Source organism: Saccostrea cucullata, unplaced genomic scaffold (assembly GCF_032062105.1).
Source record: "Saccostrea cucullata isolate Sc308-1 unplaced genomic scaffold, CSIRO_AGI_Scuc_v1 ctg11463, whole genome shotgun sequence".
Classification (NCBI taxonomy): domain Eukaryota; kingdom Metazoa; phylum Mollusca; class Bivalvia; order Ostreida; family Ostreidae; genus Saccostrea; species Saccostrea cuccullata.
In genome coordinates this window covers 1-20,988 of record NW_026922945.1, presented here as the reverse complement: position 1 = coordinate 20,988, position 20,988 = coordinate 1, and the positions used below count along the sequence as shown (strand labels likewise).

The 20,988-nt window shown below is 34.8% G+C and overlaps 1 long non-coding RNA gene across 1 annotated transcript; it reads right to left on the bottom strand.

The window, feature by feature from the left end:
- Nucleotides 1-9,238: 9,238 nt before the first annotated feature.
- LOC134262850 (uncharacterized) lies at nucleotides 9,239-10,264 on the bottom strand. Its single transcript, XR_009991124.1, has 4 exons — nucleotides 10,227-10,264; nucleotides 9,756-9,836; nucleotides 9,549-9,660; nucleotides 9,239-9,445 (listed from the first exon to the last, which is right to left on the bottom strand). It is a non-coding gene; the product is annotated as an uncharacterized LOC134262850 (long non-coding RNA).
- Between the last annotated feature and the right edge of the window lie 10,724 nt (nucleotides 10,265-20,988).

Here is a 20,988-nt window from a genome sequence, read left to right as displayed (position 1 = left end):
GTTAGTAATGCTAGTATTAGAAAGATTTTGAGCATAGAAATAGAAGCCAAGAAACAGTTTAGCTCACCTCACATTTGGTTTTTAACACAAAAACCAAACCTTTTCCGCGGGCCTTGATTGCTCATTGGCTACATGTGTTGTTGTCTCTTTTGTGGACCTGCTGTCATACATCCTGTCAACTGAAAGTTTAGGGATCAAATGGGACTCGGTGTAGCTCATGTGATCACAATTTACAAGTCATCAAAATATCACGTAAAGAGAGCCTGTACCTTACCGCATCATCCAAAGTTGAAAGTTGTTTCTTGACAGCAAACTCCTATTCAATGTTGCTTCGTGATAACTAGATCCACTTCATATTAAGAAAAAAACAGATGTTAAAGAGCTAATTTTCCATCACTTGAGGAAATGTAACATATATCAAGAAAGAGATAGCAGAGGAAGGAGGTGTAACTTAATCTTCTCAACCTTACCTGTAGAGTTGGCCGCGGTGGTCTGGACTCTCCTTTTGACGTGCAGATTTCTCTCAAACAGGAGATGGAGGCAAGTCTATTTTTCATTAAAAAAATGACTAACAGTCAATAAAATGGATAAAATGTTAAGACTTTGTCATCTCAAGGAGAAAATTTCACAAAAAGAAGTTTGTCTCTTACCCTAAATTCCATATAAGACTGTTGTCCATCCTTACTCTTGGTACTCTCATTAAAGGGTAATCGAGTCAACCTCCGCAGTGGGACTGATTCTTGCCAAGCTTTTCGTCTGTTGATTTATATATAGAAAGAGATCAAATAAGTGAATCATTTGGATCAAGTGAGAAGAAGAAAACAAGAGGCCCATGGGTCATATCGCTCATCTGAGCACATTTTCTAGAGGGAAAATCACTTATTGAGAAGTTTACATGTGGGGGGGGGGGTGAATTTTAAACTACCTGATGATGATTTCATATCAATATAACAAATGGCTTTGCTGTTTATAAGCAGATAATTTTTTTCCCCTATTTACCGATATTCATATGCCCCAATTGTGGCCCAGCCCTACTCCCAGGGGGCCCTCATTTGAACCAGTATGACCTTGTGCTACCTGAGTATGCCTCCATATCAATATGATTAAACATTAATTTTCTGTTCTTTTGGCAAAAAAATTCCTTGATATATCTAGGTAAAACTTTGATGCCCAAATTGTGGACCCTTACCCCCTACCCACCACCTACTCCCCCGGTCATGAGTTGAACAAACTTGAATTAACACTACATGAGGAAGCTTCCATAAAGATATGGCCAATCATGGCTTTGTGGTTCTTAAAAGGAAGAGTTGTAAAACTTTTCCCGATGTATTCATTCCTATGTAAAACTTTAACCGCCCCTTGTGGCCCCGGGGTCATGATTTGAACAAACTTGAATCTGCACGACCTGAGAATGTTTTCACATAAGCTTCATTTTTCCTGGCCCAGTAGTTCTTGAGATGAAGATTTTCAAAGATTTTTCCTATATCTTTGATCGTCAATTGCAGCCACATCCTACTCCCGGGTGTCATGATTTGAACATATTCGTATCTGCACTACCTGAGGATGATATCATAAAAGTTTTATCTTTTCTGGAACAGTGTTTCTTGAGAGGAAGATTTTTAATGATTTTTCCTATATATTTAGGTCTTTCCACCTTTCTGTGGAAAGACCTATTGATTTTCTTCTGTTTCTTATTATTAGGTCTTTCCACCTTTCTGTGGAAAGACCTATTGAAATGCTTATGTTTTTTATTCTTTTTCTGCAGGACTTTTGAAACCGCAAGACTTATCGGAAAATTTTATAGTTCATGATATTGGATATTTAAAGTTATTCCGAAAAACGACCCAAGAAGTTTGAACTTTGACCCCTTTTGAAGATATCACCCTTTACGCAAGAAATGCTTGTTATCGCTACTCCTCCGAAACCGTAAACCATATAGGTATGAAACCTTCACCAATGTCTGTGACTACTTGAGAGGATCTGCGGATCTATTCATTGCGAAAGGATCCATAGACCCCTTATATGAGTTATTGCCCCTGAAAGTTTTTGAATTTAACAAATAATTAAAAAATTTCAAAACGAGAAGTCGTAGAGACATGGGACCGACTGCATAAGATTCATTGACCTTTGACCTTAAAATTTAAGGTCAAGGTCATTCCAAAAATGAGAAAATAAGCTATTTTAATCTCTTTCAACTTATATTATCTGTCTGTGCATCATTAAAATGCACTTTTAAAACTATTTCAAAGATTTCATTCTTGTCCCCTAAGATTAACCCTTTTTAAAGTTATATCCCCTTGTGTGATAAACCTTGTTATCGCTACTCCTCCGAAACCGTAGACCGTAGAGACACCAAACCTTCACTAATATCTTAAGGGTCTTTAGGCCTAACTTCACTGTATAAGTGCAAAAGGATCTGATGACCCCTTATATGAGTTATTGCCCTTTAACTTCTTTGTACTTACTATTAAACCTTATAACTTGAAAACCATAAGTCGTAGAAGCATTGGGTGAATTGCATTATGACCCTTGACCTTTGATCTTGAATATTTTCAAGGTCAAAGGTCAAGGTCATTTCAATTTTTTTTTTTAAATTTTCATTTATTCTATGCTTTAAGAGAGTTTTGGTTTCATTTTCATGGAATTTAATTTGTAGGAGTCAGATATAAAACAAATTTGAAAATCAAAGAAGGTGGAAAGACCTCTTATTGTTCTGTGAACAATAAGTCTCCTAGTTAGGTCTTTCCACCTTTCTGTCGAAAGACCTCTTGAAATGCTTCTGTTTATTATTATTATTTTTCCGTTATCGAAAATTGAACCGAAAGAGTTCTCGAAGAACTTTGCAGTTCATGATACTCGCCATTAAAAGTTATTTCGAAAAAATACCCAACGCATATGACCTATGACCCCTATTGGAGTTCTTGCCCTTTGTATGAAAAACCTTGTTATCGCTACTCCTTCGAAACCGTAAACCGTAGAAATATGAAACCTTCACTAAAGTCTTTGACTAATTGAGAGGACTCTGGAATCTATTCATTGTGAAAGTATTCGGTGACTCCTTCAATGAGTTATTGCCCCTGAAACTTTTTTAATTTTAGAAATAATTAAAAATTTTCAAAACGAGAAGTGATAGAGACATGGGACCAACTGCAAAAGATTTATTGACCTTTGATCATGAAATTCATGCAAAGGTCAAAGGTCAAGGTCATTCCAAATTTGAGAAATTAAGCTCTTTTTATATCTCTTTTGTCTTTAAACATATACTTAATGTCTTAGCATCATTAATATGTACTCTTAAAACTATTTTAAAGGTTTAATTCGTATTCCTTAAGATTGAGCCTATTAAAAGTTATCACCCTTTGTACGAAAAACCTTGTTATCGCTACTCCTTCGAAACCGTAAACGGTAGAAATATGAAAACTTCACTAAAGTCTTCGACTAATTGAGAGGACTCTGGAATCTATTCATTGCGAAAGTATTCGGTGACCCCTTCGATGAGTTATTGCCCCTGAAACTTTTTTAATTTTAGAAATAATTAAAAATTTTCAAAACGAGAAGTGATAGAGACATGGGACCAACTGCATAAGATTCATTGACCTTTGATCATAAAATTAATGCAAAGGTCAAAGGTCAAGGTCATTCCAAATTTGAGAAATTAAGCTCTTTTTATATTTCTTTTGTCTTTAAACATATACTTAATGTCTTAGCATCATTAATATGTACTCTTAAAACTATTTTAAATATTTCATTTTTGTTCCCTAAGATTAACCCTTTTAAAAGTTATTGCCCCTTGTGTGGAAAACCTTGTAATTGCTACTCTTCGGAAACTGCAGACCGTAGAGACACCAAACCTTCACTAATGACTTTAGGATCTTGAGGCATAACTACACTGTATAAGTGCGAATGGATCTGATGACCTCTTATATGAGTTATTGCCCTTTAACGTCTTTGTACTTATTATTAAACCTTATAACTTAAAGACTATAAGTCGTAGAAGCATAGGGTCAATTGCATTGTGACCCTTGACCTTTGACCTTGAACATTTTCTCAAGGTCAAAGGTCAAGGTCATTTCAATTATTTTTATTTATTTTTATTTTTTTCTATACTTTAAGACAATTTTGGTTTCTTATTCATGGAATCTAATTTTAAGTAGTCAGATATAAAACAAAGTTGAAATTCAAAGAAGGTGGAAAGACCTCTTATTGTTCTGTGAACAATAAGTCTCCTAGTTCTTCTTCTTATTTTTCTTCCGCTGATTTTTTGTTTCGACATTTATCGAAAAGACTTTTTGTTCATCGTAAAGGACATTAAAAGTTAGGAACAAATACCCAACGCATATGAACTATGACCCCTTTCAAAGTTATTGCCCCCTTTGCAAGAAATGCTTGTTATTGCTACTCCTCCGAAACCGTAATCCATAGAAGAATGAAACCTTCACCAATGTCTTTGACTACTTGAGGGGACTCTGGAATCTATTCATTGCGAAAGTATTCGGTGACCCCTTCAATGAGTTATAGCCCCTGAAAATTTTTGAATTTTAAAAATATTTAAATATTTTCAAAACAAGAAGTCGTAGAGACATGGGACTAACTGCATTAGATTCATTGACCTTTGATCTTAAAATTCATGTTAAGGTCAAGGTCATTCCAAAATTGAGAAATTAAGCTCTTTTTATATCTTTTTTTGTCTTTTCACATATACAAACTGTCTTAGCATCATTATCATGCACTTTTAAACTATTTTTAAGATTTAATTCGTATCCCTTAAAATTGACCTCATTAAAAGTTATTTCCCTTTGTGCGAAAAACCTTGTTATTGCTACTACCTCGAAACCGTAAACCGCAGAGACATAAAACCTTCACTAATGTTTTTGACTCTTTGAGAAGACTCTGGAATCTATTCATTGCAAAAATATTCGGTGACCCCTTCAATGAGTTATTGCCCCTGAAAATCTTTGAATTGTACAAATAATTAAAAATTTTCAAAATGAGAAGTCATAAAGACATGGGACTAACTGCATAAGATTCACTGACCTTTGCTCATAAAATTTATGTAAAGGTCAAAGGTCAAGGTCATTCAAAAATTGAGAAATTAAGCTCTTTTTATTTCTTTTTTGTCTTTTAACATATACTTAATGTCTTTGCACCATTAATATGTACTTTTAAACCTATTTCAAAGATTTCATTCTTGTCCCTTAAGATTGACCCTATTAAAAGTTATTGCCCCTTTTGCAAAAAACCTTGTAACTGCTATTGCTCCGAAAAAGTAAATCGTAAAGACATGAAACCTTCACTTATGTCTTATGGGACTTTAGGCACAACTTTTATGTTCAAGTGCAAAAGGATCTGGTGACTCCTTGAATGAGTTATTGCCCTTTAATTCTTTTGTGCTTACCATGAAACCTTATAACTTTAAAACTATAGGTCATAGAGACGTGAGGTTAATTACAATGTGACCCTTGACCTTGAATATAACTTGAAGGTCAAAGGTCAAGGTCACCTCCAAATTTTGAATTTTTTTCATTCTTTTCTTCTTTTAAGCAATTCCTGTTTTCTTTTTGATGAAATTTAATTTTAAAGAGATAAATATTACATGAAATTGAAATTCAAAGAAGGTGGAAAGACCTCTTATTGTTCTGTGAACAATAAGTCTCCTAGTTCTATGTAAAACTTTGATCGTCAATTGTGGTCCCGCCCTACCCCCGGGTGTCATGATTTAAACAAACTCGAATCTGCACTACCTGAGGAGGATATCATAAAAGTTTTATCTTTCCTGGGACAGTGGTTCTTGAGAAGAAGATTTTTACGGATTTTTTTTTATATATTTCTATGTAAGACTTTGATTGTCAATTGTGGTCCCGCCCTACCCCCGGGGGTCATGATTTGAAAAAAAAAAAACTTGAATTTGCACTATCTTTTCATGTAAGTTTCATAATTCCTGGCCAAGTGGTTCTTGAGAAGAAGATTTTTACAAGATGACATTAATTTTCACTAATTTTTAATTATCTCCTCTTGGAATAGGATTTGGACCTTCATTTTAACAAAATTGAATCTCCTTTACCCAAGAATACTTGTGGCAAGTTTCATTGAAATTGGCCCTCTGGTTCTTGAGAAGAAGTTGAAAATGTGAAAAGTTAACAGACAGACAGACGCCGGACAAAATGTGATCAGAAAAGCTAACTTTATCCTTCGACTCAGGTGAGCTAAGAACAAAAATCTAAAAATGCAACAAATGCAACTTGTTTCTTACCATGTTGGCTTTTGCTGGCATGTTATCATAATGTATATTCTGTATTCGAATCCTTGCAGTGGTCTCCCCTTCATTGTGTGACTGGCCACTGTCTGTCTGTCCTATACTCCTCTCCGCCATTCTTAAAGATAGAGACTGATACAAGATTATTCAAGTCCAAAAAGATTTTTTAAAAACTAAACAGAATAAAAATTTATTTAAAATACGTATTAAATAAGAAAGACAATAGAGAGGAAAAGTGCATGTGTTAGTGATGTTAGAAGAGAAAGGGCTTAGAAATACAAGTTAAAGATCAATTCAGCTCACCTTAAATCTGTTTTTTCATGCAAAAAACCAAACCTTTCCTGTGTGCCTTGGTTATTTATTTGGCTACATGTCATGTTGGTCCGGGGTGGGAAGGGGGGGGGGGGGGGGGGGGGGGGGCTGCTGTCATACAGCCTGTCAACTAATAAATTCAGGGGGTTAAATAGGACTCAATCTAGCTTAGTGAACACAATTTAAAAATAATCAAAATGTCACATAAAAAAGCTTGCATCTTACCACATCATCTAAAGTCGGCAATTATTGATTTGGCATACTTTGGCAAAATCTTTCACTGTAGCTAAACTCCTTTCTGATAAAGAAAAAAACAGAACTAAGTTTCCTTCAGTTGAACAAATATAACATAAACCCAGAAGGAGATAGAAGACCAAGGAGGTATAACTTAATTTATCTTCTCAACCTTACCTGTAGAAATGGCCGCAGTGTACTTGACTCTCCTTTTGATGACCAGATTTCTCTCAAACAGGAGGATAGAAGCAGATCTATTTTTCATACAAAAAAATTAAAAGAGATCTAGAGTCAATAAAAGGGAAAAAAAAGTAAAGACTTTCTCAGAAAATTTAACATGGAGAAGTTTGTCTCTTACAAAGTCACAATGCAATTGCTTCTTACCAAGTTGTCTATTGTTGGCTTGCTGTCATAGTGGATCCGTATCCTTGCCATGTCCGCCTATTTGTTTGCAGCCTGCCAATGTCTGTCTGTCTGTCGTTTACTCCTCTCCGCCCTTCTCAAAGACAGAAACTGATACAGGATTATTCAAGTCCAAATAGAATTTTAAAAACATGTCAGAAAATAATACATTTAAAATATACATTAACTAAGAAAGACAATAACAAAGGATAAATGTGTGTATTAATAATGTTAGAAAGCAATAGGGCTTAGAAATATATGATGAGAAACAATTCAGCTAGCTCACCTCGTAATTGGTTTTTAATACAAAAATCAAACCTTTTCCTATGGTCCTTAGTTGCTAAGTAGCTTCAAGGCTTACTGCGTCTGGAAGGAACCGCTATCATACAGCCTGTCAGTTAAAAAATTCAGGCTCAAATGGGACTCAGTCTTGCTCATGTGAACACAAGTTATAAATAATCAAAATGTCACATAAAAAGAGCCTGCATCTTACCTCATCATCCAAAGTTGGCGGTTGTTGATTCGGCAAATTCCTATTCAATGTTGATCCATGATGGCTATAAACCCTCTGATAAACCAAAAAAAAAAAAAGATGTCAAAGAGCAATGTTTCCTTCAGTTGATCAAATATAACAGAATTCCCGAAAGAGATAGAAGAGCAAGGAGGTATAACTTTATCTTCTCAGCCTTACCTGTAGAAATGGCCGCAGTGTACTTGACTCTTCATTTGATGATTAGATTGGTCTCAAACAGGAGGATGGAGGCAAGTATATTTTTTCACTAGAAAAATTGGATGAAAGTCAATAATAGGTAAAAATGTCAACACTTTGTCAAATAACTAAAGAAGAAAATTTCACAAGGAGAAGTTTGTCTCTAACCGTCAATCCCATGTTATCACTTGTCCATCCTTACTCTTGGTGCTCTCATTGAAGAGTTATCCAGATGACACTAGGACTGATTCTTGCCAAGCATTTCATCTGTTGAATGAAAAATAGAAAAAAGATTAAACAAAAACGCAATTGGGAATAAGCGAGAACAGAAAACAAAAAATCTAAAATTGCAACAAATGCAGTTATTTCTTACCAAGGTGGTTATTGTTGGCTTGTTGTCATAGTGGACACTCTGTACTTTGATCCTTGCAATGCTCTCCTACTTGCTGTGCAGCTGTCCATCTGTCTGTTCTGTCCTATACTCTTCTCCGCCATTCTCAAAGATAGAAACTGATACAAGATTATTCAAGTCCAAAAAGATTTTTGAAAAACAAGACAGAATGATGATTTATTCAAAACATAAAGAAGATAAAAGATAAAGATATAAAGACAAAACAATAAGAAAGGGAATGCGCATGTTTTAGTAATGTTAGAAAGAGGTAGGGATTAGAAATACATGTATAAGCTAAAGAAACAATTCAGCTTACCTCATGTCTTGTTTTTTAATACAAAACCAAACCTTTTCTGGGGTCTTTGGTTTGCTTCTTGCTGCTTCCGGCCTGCTAATTGAAAGTTTAGAGGTCAACTTGGGACTCAGTCTACCTTGTGTGAAAACAATTGATAAGTAACAAAAATTTGAAGAAAAAAAAGATTTTTAAAAAAGAATCTTTCTGTATTCTCAAAAATTGGCAGTAGTTGATCGGACAAACTCAGTGTTGCTTACTTTTTGTGCTCTCGTTGATAGGTCCTTGAGTCGACCTACACAAAGGGGGCTGATTCTTGATTTTTGTCTATTGAATGAAACATGGAAAAAAATCAGACAAGTGAATCATTTGGATCAAGTGAGTTCAGAAATCAAAATTCCACAATGGTGACAAATGCACTTTCTTACCACATTTGACTTTTGTTTGCCTGAAGTAATAATGTGTTCAGATTTTTGTTATGTCCTCCTCTTTGATGTACTGCCGGACACTGTCTGTATGTCTGTACTGCATTCCTTCTAGCTTTTGTAAAAGACAATATCTGACAGAGGATTAGTAAAATCAAAAAGAATTACATACAAAAAGCAAAACAAAACAAAAAAAAACATACAAAAATAATTTGTTAGAAAGAGAGACAATTACAAAAGAGAAAGTGCAAATGTTAGTAATAAAAAAGGGGGAAGGAGGGTATTTTGCATAAAAATAAAAGCTAAAGAAACAATTCATCTCACCTCATGTTTGGTTTTTAATACAAAACCAAACCTTTTCAGTGGTCCTTGTTATCTAACTGGCTATAGGTCTTGATGCTTCCGGTGGTACCTGTTGTCATACAGCCTGTCAATTGAAAGGCATGGGGTCAAATTGGACTCAGTCTAGCTCATTTGTGAACAAAAGTTAAAAATAAGCAAAGTGTTGAGAAAATGAGCTCAAATCATACCGCATTATTCAATGTTTGCAGTAGTTGATAGGACAAACTCTAACTCTGTGTTGCCTACTTTTGGCACTCAGGTCATCCTACACAGAGGGTTGATTCTTGCTAATCTTTATGTCTATTGAGAGAAACAAAAAAGAGATCAAACAAGTGAATCATTTGAATCATTCAGAAATCGAAAATTCCACAATGGCGACAAATGCAGTTTCTTACCACATTTGACTTTTGTATGCCTGAAGTAATAACGTGTTCAGATCCTTGTTGTATCTTCCTCTTTGTTGTGTGGCCGGCCACCTTTGTCTGTCTGTACATTATTCCTCCCAGCCCTTGTCAAAGAGAGAAACTGATAGAAAATTAGTAAAGTCAAAAAGAATTAAAAACAAGAAAAAAAAAAAACATGAAAAATGCATTCAAAAAATATTTTGTTAGAAAGAGAGACTATTTCAAAGAAAAAGTGCAAATATTAGTAATAAAAATGGGGAAAGGGGAGTATTTTGCACAGAAAACACAGAAAACAAAGAAACATTTCAACTCACCTGATGTTTGGCTTTTAAGACTGAAACCAAACCTCTCCCTTGGCCGATCCTGGCTGCTGAGTGGCTACATATATCCTGCTGCTCTTCATCCTATCATTCTGTGTTCTGATCCTTGTTATGTCCTCCTCCTTGTTGTGTGGCCGGCCACTGTCTGTCTGTCTCTCCTATACTCCTCTCTGCCCTTGTCAAAGAGAGAAACTGATAGAAGATTAGTAAAGTCAACAAGAATCAAACACAAGAAACGAAAAACATATGAAAAATGCATATAACAAAGAAATAGTTAGAAAGAGAGACAATTACAAAGGGAAAGTGCAAATGTTAGTAACCAGAAAGGGTAATGAAGGGTATTTTGCATAGAAATAAAAGCTAAAGAAACAATTCAGCTCACCTTATAATTGGTTTTAATACAAAAACCAAACCTCTCCTTTGGCCGATCCTGGCTGCTGAGTGGCTATATATCCTGCTGCTCTTCATCCTATCAGTGGAAAGTCTAAGGTAAAACTTCAGGCTATATCTTGTGAAAACAATTTTAAATTTTTTGCAAAATTTTCAAGAATGAGACATACATAATACCATGTTTTGGTTATTTCTAAACCTTTGTTTGGAAACAAAGGGCAAATGGAATTTAGGCATATATTGAATGAGTTGCTTTTGCCAATTATTGCAAGAGTATTTGTTAAGTTGTTGAAGTGTCCTATTTTGCAAAGCAATGAAAACCTTTGGTATTTTCAAATGGAATTCTTGGATCTGTTGGCACGGTGTCATAGTGAATACTCTGTATCTGCAGATCCTTGCAATGTTTTCTGCTTTGTTGTACAGCCTGCCACTGTCTGTCTGTCTGTCTGTCCTTTTCAAAAATGGAAACTGATACAAGATTATTTCAAGTCCAAAATGCTTTTAAAAAAACACAGAATAATATTATATGTATGTATTTAAAATACATATGAACAAAGAAGAGATAAAGACAAAGGGGAAGTGCATGTATTAGTAGTGTTAGAAAGAGGTAGGGCTTCCAGAAATAAGTTTAAGAAACAATTCAGCTCACCTCATATCTGGTTTTTATGCAAAAAACCAAACCTTTTCCTTGGTCCTTAGTTGGTAAGTGGCTATATGTCTTGCCCCTTTCTGGTGAGGGGGGAGGTATCTGCCATATAGTCTGTCAAATGAAAGTTAAGGGCCAAATGAGACATTGTCTTTCTCATTTGAACACAAGTTAGAATTAGCAAAGTGTCAAGAGAAAAACTTAAACTTACCTTTTCATCTAAAGTTGGCAGTAGTTGATCGGACAAACTCCTTCTCAATGTGGCTTACTCTTGACCCTCTGCTTGATAAGTCATTGGGCGGATCTACACGGATTCTTGCTAAGCTTTTTGTCTATTGAATGAAATATGGAAAAAGATCAAACAAGTGAATCATTTGGATCAAGAGATTTCAGAAATCAAAAATTCCACAATGGTGACAAATGAAGATTCTTACCATATTTGACTTTTGTTTGTCTGAAATCATAGTTGATATTCTGTGTTCAAATCCTTGAAACGTCCTCCGCTTTGTTGTGTTGCCGGCCACAGTCTGCCTGTCTTTTATTCCTCTCCACCCTTGTTAAAGAGAGAAACTGAGAGAAGATTAGTAAAATCAAAAAGAATTAAAAACAAAAACACATGAAAAATGCATAAGAAAAATAATGTGTTAGAAAGAGAGACAATTACAAAAGAGAAAGTGCAAATGTTACTAATGAAAAAGGGGAAAGGATGGTATTTTGCATAGAAATAAAAGCTAAAGAAATGATTCAGCTCACCTAATGTCTGGTTTTTAATACAAAAACCAAACCTATCCCTTGGTCAATCCTGGCTGCTAAGTGACTACATATACTGCTGCTCCTCATCCTCTCGGAGGAAATTCTAAGGTAAAAATTGGATTCAATCTAGATCCTGTGAAAACAAGTAAAAAAACTGATGTCAACGTTTAAAGAATTAAACTCCCATATTACCGTATAATCCCTATTAACCGCCCTACCCCTATAAGCGCCCCCTTAGGTCTTTCAACTGTCAGGAAATAAGGGCCCCCTGTAAGTGATTAAATTCAACTAGAATCGTATCAAAAAAATGAAGAAAGTGAAAATGAAACTTGTCTATCATCCAATTTCTCAGTGGAAAATGAACAATTTAGTAAAATTTGGGTGGAGTATCTTCAATGTGAGTGAAGTTAGACATTATCTTAGTTGTTTCTTGTACTGTAGATTCCTAATTATACGCGTGGAATTATTTATCACGTAATTTCACGAGAAGCAACACACGCGAAATAAAATTGCTCGCCTTTATTTTAATGTTGCTGAAATCTATGTTGAATCTCTTGACCAACCGTCCGTATGCGAATTATTATTCTCGCTATTTGAAGTTGAAGAGCACATTCGCGATAAAAAGTACTCACAAAAATAAGGAATCTACAGTATTTATTTTTATTTTCAAACAATTTTTTGAAGTTAAAATATGACACTAAATACCGGTGTGTTTAAGAGAACACCAAAATAACCGCCTCCTTTTGCAAATTTCTAAGCGCCCGGGGCGGTTAATAGGGATTATACAGTACCATGTTTTGAGTCCATTCTAAATCTGTGTTTTAAAAACATGCATGGAGCAAAGGAAATTCATACATAAAATGAACCTGAGCTATTTTTGCCGATCTTTGATAGAGTATTTTGTTAATTTGTTAAATCAGCACCTGTCTTGCATAACAATGAAACCTTTGATACTTTCCGAATGAAGTCACGTTAATATCTAAATTCATTTAATTGCTACATTTGAACACGCAGGCAAAATTCTATAACCCTGTGGTGAGCCTCCATTTTTCACTATGTACATGTACATATTTAACCCTTTTTACGCCTCAGATCACTGGACCTTGAAAGTAAGTTTGAGTCCGTGCGGCAGTTGGACATGGCAGTACTGATAGAGAAGGACATTCCTATACTTCTCTAGATTTTGGTAATTTTGTGCAATAAAATAGTCATGGCAGACTCTACCATATAGCATAGCTGTTATTGTCAATATGTAGTGTCCTACTTTTCTGAGGTACATGTAAGCCTTGTTATTATTGTTCATTGAAATATAAATGCTGTAAATATCTTAAAACAACCAGTTTTGGAATTTCTCGATCAACATAGTCAGCCTTAACTGTTTTGCTATTTGAGATTTATTATCTTTTATATTTCTTTATACGTTATTTATATGTACAGTTAGTCAAAAGTGTTCGAGTAATGTTTGCTCGGTGTCCCGTTCATGTCTTGTAGTATGTCTTTTGTTCTGTTATATTTGTAACAAAGTGTAAAGTAAAGGTATAACATTGTAGTAAAGCATCTTAATGCTATTTGTACACCATATGTACATGTGTATGCACAGTTTTAACTTACAATATGTTAAGTATATGTCTACCTTGACATTATATTGTGCATGCGTACTTAACAGGTCCTCATCCTGTGTGTGTGTAGATGTCCCTGTAGCAGATACGGCCACATCTGAAGTCTTGAGCGCAAGACGTTTACCTTTGCATTGTGCGTGTATGTGTGTGTAGGCCTTCACGACAGTAGGACGGGAGGAAGGATTTCCAAACCAGTCCGGAGACCAATTGTGTTTGTATTAAGGACAACCGTACGCGTCATCGCCCAGCTGAACACTGACAGTTATCCAGTTTATTTTGTATATTTTGATTTATTAAATGTAATCTTTAAAATTTAAAGGAAATTTTGATGTAAATTAATCAGTTAGAAGGGCAGTTTGGATCAACATCCCATAAGCTTGGTCATTAACATGACATAAAAGCACTGCAAAATCTGTCCCACTTTTCATTGCAGTAATTTTCCCCAACATAAAATATAAATATATTTAAAAACTTTTATGTGTAGTTCTCATTGCATTCTCAGCAGAAACCATAATCCAAAATTCCCAACAAATGCAGCTTGTTTCTTACCAAGTTGGCTATTGTTGGCTTGGTGTCATAGTGGATACTCTGTTTCCGGATCCTTGCAAGGCTCTCCTTTTTTGCTGTGCAGTCTGCCACTGTCTGATTGTCTGTCTCTCCTCTAGGCCCTTATCAAAGATAGAAACTGATACAAGATTATTTAAGTCCAAAATGATTTTTAATAACAAGACAGAATAATACTATATTTGAAATACACATTAACAAAGAAAGACAATGAAAAAGGGAAAGTGCATGTGTTAGTAATGTTAGAAAGAGTAAGAGCTTAGAAATACAAGCTAAAGAAACATTTCAGCTCACCTTATATCTGGTTTTAATACAAAAACCAAACCTTTTCCATGATCCTTGGTTGCTAAGTGACTACAAGTCTATCAATGAAAGTTAAGAAGTCAAATGGGACATTGCCTATCTCATATTTGAACACAAGTTAAAAATAGCAAAGTGTCAAAAAAAAAAAAAGCTCGAATCTTACCATGGCAGTAGTTGATCAGACAAATCCTTCTCCAGTTGCTTACTTTTAGCTCCCTGCTTGAAGAGTCATTGAGCCAATTTATACAGAGGAGCTGATTCTTGCTAAGCTTTTTGTCTATTGAGTGAAATGTGGAAATTAAGTTGTCAATCAAGTGAATCATTTGGATTTAGTGAGTTTAGAAATCAAAAATTTTGAAATGGCGACAAATGCAGTTTCTTACCACATTTGACTTTCGTTTGCCTGACGTAGTTAGTGGATATTCTGTGTTCAGATCCTTGTTATGCCCTCCTCTTTGTTGTGTGGCCGGCCACTTTCTGTCTGTACTTTACTACTCTCTGCCCTTGTCAATGAGAGAAACTGATAGAAGATTAGTAAAGTCAATAAAATTCAAAAAAAAGAAACGAAAAAAAAAAAATGAAAAATGCATATAAAAAATAATTTATTAGAAAGAAAGACAGTTACAAAGGGAACGTGCAAATATTAAAAATAAGAAAGGGGAGAGAAGGGTATTTTGCAAAGAAATACAAGCAAAAGAAACAATTCAGCTCACCTGATATCTGGTTTTAAATACAAAAACCAAACCTTTCCCTTGGTTGATCCTGCATGACTACTATGTGGTTATATATCCTGCACATGCTGCTTGTCATACGCTCAGTGGAAAGCCTAAAGGTAAAACTTGGATTCAGACTAGATCTGTGAAAACAAGTAAATATTTATGTCAATTTTTCAAAAATGAGACCGCCATATTACCATGTCCATTCTAAACTTTTGTTTGAAAACAGGGCAAAAGAAATTCATACTTAAATTGAAGTTTAGCTGTTTTTTTGCAGATTTTTTGCTTTAGGGCCATCATTAAAAGAAATTTTGCTTGTTTCTCTCTCTCAATGATGATAAATTTTATTATTATACCTCATATAAATAAACACAAGTAAAGAGGAATCTGATTGGCTGAGGTAGTCACGTGACCGTCGTGTTCGCCCTGCAACAAAACTTCGTGTTTCCCGCATTCGGTTCATCTCGGCTGATTACGCTATCCTACATCTAGATGTAATCAGCCGAGGTGTACAGAACGTGTTTCACGTCGTGTTCCCCGACTTTGACGTCACAATGCAGCGAATGCGATGATTTTAAAATACTGAATTCGATTGTTTAAATCTTTGATTAATTATGTCGATATAAAATCTTAAACTTTAAATAGTTAGAAAATTGTTTCCGTGAATTGGGAATGGATGGTACTACACTGCAGTGTGTAATTCGAATGGCTTGTCAGGAAGGTTTTTTTTATGAAACGAAAGCGATGTGACTTACACCTATTGGTTTTTCATATTGTTATCATCAAATGTTTACTTTATTTAATGGATTCTCTTTATATTTTTTGCAATGTGCTTGATTCGGTATAATAAAATAATTATTGCATGAATGTTCGGGAGACATGAAGATTTCTTCGCCCGTGAAAAATCATATTCCCCTCGGGCGTTGCCCTCGGGGAATATGATTTTTCATGGGCGAAGAAATCTTCATGTCTCCCTCACTATCATGCAATAATTGTATAATATTATTCCAAGGATATGCCCAGTGACCAACCACTCACCTGAGCAATGTGCGAGGAAACAGCAAAAATCTTCTCAGTATTGAAAAAGGTTTCAACCTACCCCTTAAAGAGGGGGTATGACATGAACAAAATTATATCTTCAATAACTTAAAATGTTTCTTTGACTAACTTTTTTCCTACAAGTCATCCCCATCATTCCCCATGGTGCCATGATTTAAAGACACTTGAATCTTCCCTACCAGAGGATAAGCTTCCATATAAATATGACCAACTATAGCTTTGCTGTTCTTGAGGAGAAGATTTTAAAAAAAAACCAAACATTTCCTTTGTATTTCTATGCATAACTTTAATCCTCAATTGAGGACCCATCCTATCTTCAGGTGGTTCATGTTTTGAATCAACTTGAATCTGCACTATCTTAAGATGCTTCCATAGCAATATGAACAATTATGGCTTAATACATTGCTGTTTTTGAGAAGTAGATTTTCAAATATTTCTTTTTAATATACCCCTCTTTGAAACTCTGATTGACCTATGTAGCCCCACCCTTCCCCTCTCGGCTCAGGTGAGCTAAATAGGTCATGTTTTTCCTTTGGGATTGTGTTTTCATCCTGGATAGATACATATTAAACAAAAAACTTGAATGATCTAATATCATTCTGAGGTAGTTTTGTTTAATGTAACTTTTTTATGTAAATTTTTTAGTTCTTCTCAAGAACATTGGAGCCATGATGAGTCATATTAGAGTTAAAAGCATCCTCATTGAAGATTCAAATTTGTTCAAATCATAACCCCCAGGGATAAGGTGAGTTCAAAAGGGGGGGGGGTCAAAGTTTTACATAGCAATAAAGGGGAAAAAAATGCCCAAGATCAGCAAAGCCATGATCATTCATATAAATATTGAAGAATAGTCCTGTAGTTTAAATTCCACTCCCCTTCCGTAAATACTGAACTGAGTGGGACCAAACTGAGTTATGTTCTTTCCTGGCCAATATGCTCAGATAAGCGATGTGGCCCATGGGCCCCTTGTTGCATTGTTTTATAAATAGATAATATTTGAACAAATAATGATATAAAATAAAATCAGATTTTACTACAAATCCACAGAACCACTCAATTATTTTTCGTTCGCATTATATCTGAAAGGTACATGTAGTTTACGCAAAAACTACTCAAAGATTTTGCAAAGACATCTGATTTCGGTAAAGTTTGCTGTGTTAAAAGTTTTACCTTTTTGACAAATCTTTAGACTTGTAAACCATGATTAGCTCTAAAGTAAGAATTTTGATGTTTTATTGAATGGGGTGTACCCTATGGGGCCTTCTAGGTAAAATTCTACGTACTCATACAACATTCATCATACCACAAAATATTGCTACCCAATTCACTAACTTAAAATAAAATTCATAAATATACATCTTTTATAACTTTGAACTATAATGGAGATCAAATCTTACCAGCCTATATCTACCCAGACCAGTTGGTTGTGGACAGGTCAAACTGGTATGGTTAGAAGCTGATTACAACTCACTGTTTCATACACCCGCTTTCCACGTGACGCACGAATCGCACAGCACAGATTACAATCCAAAGTAGGTGGATCTAAGATTCTTCACCCGGTTCCATATTCCATGCAAAAAGATCTGCACACCCTGGGATTTTCTTACTGCTATTTTTCAAATACATGACTGGATCTGTCCATATTCCTTTATATTCAAGAAATACGCTCAACTATTGCTGTCAAATAATTGCTTTCATAAGCTTTGCTTTAAAAAAAATTCTATACTAAAAGACATCTTTTTTTATCCCTGTTACATGAAAATTGCAAGTGCTTGCATTGGTGTCGAAAGCAAATTGAAAGGGGGGGGGCTCAGTGTAAGAATTTATTTAGACCTTCAAAAATGCCTGACGATATGTCCATTGCATGTTGTCCAAACACGAAAATCCTATTTCATGGGGGTGGGGGTAAGATTCAAACTTCTTACAGTACCAAATTGTTTTCCAAACATCACCTCTTTCCCTATTTTTAACCTATACTGCAACGTGTCTGTGGAAAATGGGGGCTAAACCTACGCCACAATGTTTAAAGCCTATACTAAGTCTATCTTTGGTAAAAAAAAGTGGGGCTACCCCACCCCCCACCCCCTTACCCTGGTTCCGACGCCTATGGTTTGTACTTAAAATAACGGTATATATCTTTACTAACAAAGACTCGTGATTTTTCAAGATCCCTTCACCAAAAAAAAAATCCGATTATACCCCTCCTTTTAGCATGGATACTAAAATGAGGGAATTTTTGTTTATATTTCATTTAAAAATTAGAAGTAGTACATGTCACCCATCGTAATGCACGTCAGTTTTGTCATTTGTGTTTGCACCTCCCATTCCCCAAAATTAGTTACCATTTACAAGTTTTAACGCTTAACGTGAAGGGGGGGGGGTAAGGTTTTCGATTAGGGAAAAACAATGAAGTTGGAGAGTTAATTTAATTTAACCGTACCGCAACAAAAGTTGGAAGAGAGAATCAGACTTCCAATGAATATTTCCACTTTAAATAAACAGCAAAGTATTGATTTAGGGTAAAGGGGACTTTACCCCTCTCATCCCGTATATAATATATTTGTCTTATGACCCGTGTAATTCGACATATTTGAAGACATCCTTACAACGTCAGCTGTCTTGAGTCAACACTCAACACGTTAACGGCAACATGACTCATGACCTTTGAGGATGATTTGTAGGTCATATAAGTGATGATCCCCCCCCCTTATATTTGGTTAATTATATTATATATTAATATATTGAAGTGCATACAGGTGCTTCTTGGACCATTTTTTTTTCATTTTTTCATTAACCAGGTTTCATCGATATACTAACCCCACCTCCCACCCCAACACTGTGAAATCACTCATTTTCGTGGGGCTTAATTTTCGTTGCTTTTGAGGTATGAAGGCACCCACGAAATATGTTTTCCATGAAATATATTTTTTTCTTAGATATTACTAGTAAACAATTCTTCATCCCTAAAATTAAATTCCCTCGAACCACGAAAATGTCGCCCTTTAAGGATATACGATCCTCAGCCAGGAAGAATAACTCTTTAATTTATTATTTAATTCAAAAAGTCTTAAAATAAAGCTTGAAATTGAAATTTTTTCATGCAACAATTTTCATTTTATGCCTCTACGTATGATTCAATGTTCTTTAAAGTTTTAACAAACGGTATTTAAAAAGTTGACATTTGTACCTCAAAAAACTAATAAAACTTGCATATTTAAAAAAAAATCAAATTTCTTTTAATTTAGCCTAAGATACCAATGTTTATAAGCATGATTTGAAATTAGGAGTGCTTTACGGTTTTTCTTCGAAAGGAAACACTTCATACACTATGCATTATGAAACGATGGAAGTAAGTAGGAGAAAGTAAAGTACCAAATTAAGTGTAAAATTCATGCAATTTTCTTTAAAAGCCTGGATACCTATGATTTTTATTCCTAAAATGTATTTCTTGATTAATTATCAATCAAAAAATATGCAGTAGGTAGTTCAAATCGCATTTCCTGAAAAATTATTTGAGATTTACTAATTTTCCCTTTATAATATGATTTAATTTAAAGATGAAGATTAAAGAAACACCGTGGCTAAATACATTTTATTTTGAGAATTTAGAGACATCTTTGTGAGCATTTTCACTTACTCAATGCCTGATTTTCAGAACCTGAGGATCGGACAACCTTAAAAATATATGATTCTACAGCGCTGTTAGGAAGATGCTCTTTCTTTCCCCTATAGATTACTATTTTACATCTACAGTTTTTGGGCTTTCTGATGATATTCTCTTTTTTTCCTCTCATTTGTCGAATACTTTCATAAGTTGCACAAAAATACATCGCAGGAGTCAGGACATTTATCCCACTGGGAGTAATTTCCCTTATCAAGGGATGATGAACTTACTCACAAAGGTAGTCCTCGATTCAAGGAATAAAATCAACAAAACTAATTATTGTACATTTATTTATGTTCCTAAGTTCTCCTGCAAAACGACAGCTTGTTTTTTTTTGTATTTTAGAGTCTTTGCAATTTTCATTCTTGTTCCATGTCCGATGAAACCTGGGTGGGGGTGGGAGCTCTCCAAGTTATTTTTCAAATATGTAGTGTAAATTAATGTAATAAACATCAAATCATTTCAATTAATTAATTTAATAATTAAACAAAAGGTGGTTCCAGGACCAGAGAGGCAACAGCTGATTAATCTCCAAGTGCAGTGGCGGATCCAGAAATCTTGAAATGGGGGACCATTTTTGGCTTGGGACAGGGGCCCACACCACAGCCACAACCAAAAATATGAACATTATTTATCATATCATATATATTTTGGGCATTGGGGGGGGGGGGGGCTCTGCTCTGGGAACCCCCTCTAAATCTACTAGTGAAGTGTATCCAGGGCAAAGCCCACGGAAGCTCCTAGATTTAAAGAGATTATGAAGGGAAAGTTAAAAAAAAATTACTTGATCTGTTTACCCTAAAATGTGCATCATTACACTGATAAATGTCTGCTTATATATAGATAAACATATGCTAGTTAGCTTCACAACCAATGGATTATTTTAACAGACTGGAATTTAGATCAGACAACAGAATTTAAAATTTGGACCTATGACCAGGAATAAACTTTGTTGAATTTCAACGTTTGCATCAAAATATTTCATAAACTATATGTTATGTGAATTAAGCTATAAAAAGCCATAAGTATCTTTTTGTAAAATCTTTAATTTGATCACTGTGTACATATCTGTTCAGTGTTAATCAATACTTATAAAACATAAAAACTAAAATTCATTATGAAAATTTCAAAATAATACAGAATTCAATAAGAAAAATACAACATAAAAAAATTGCATAGTTGAAGATGTT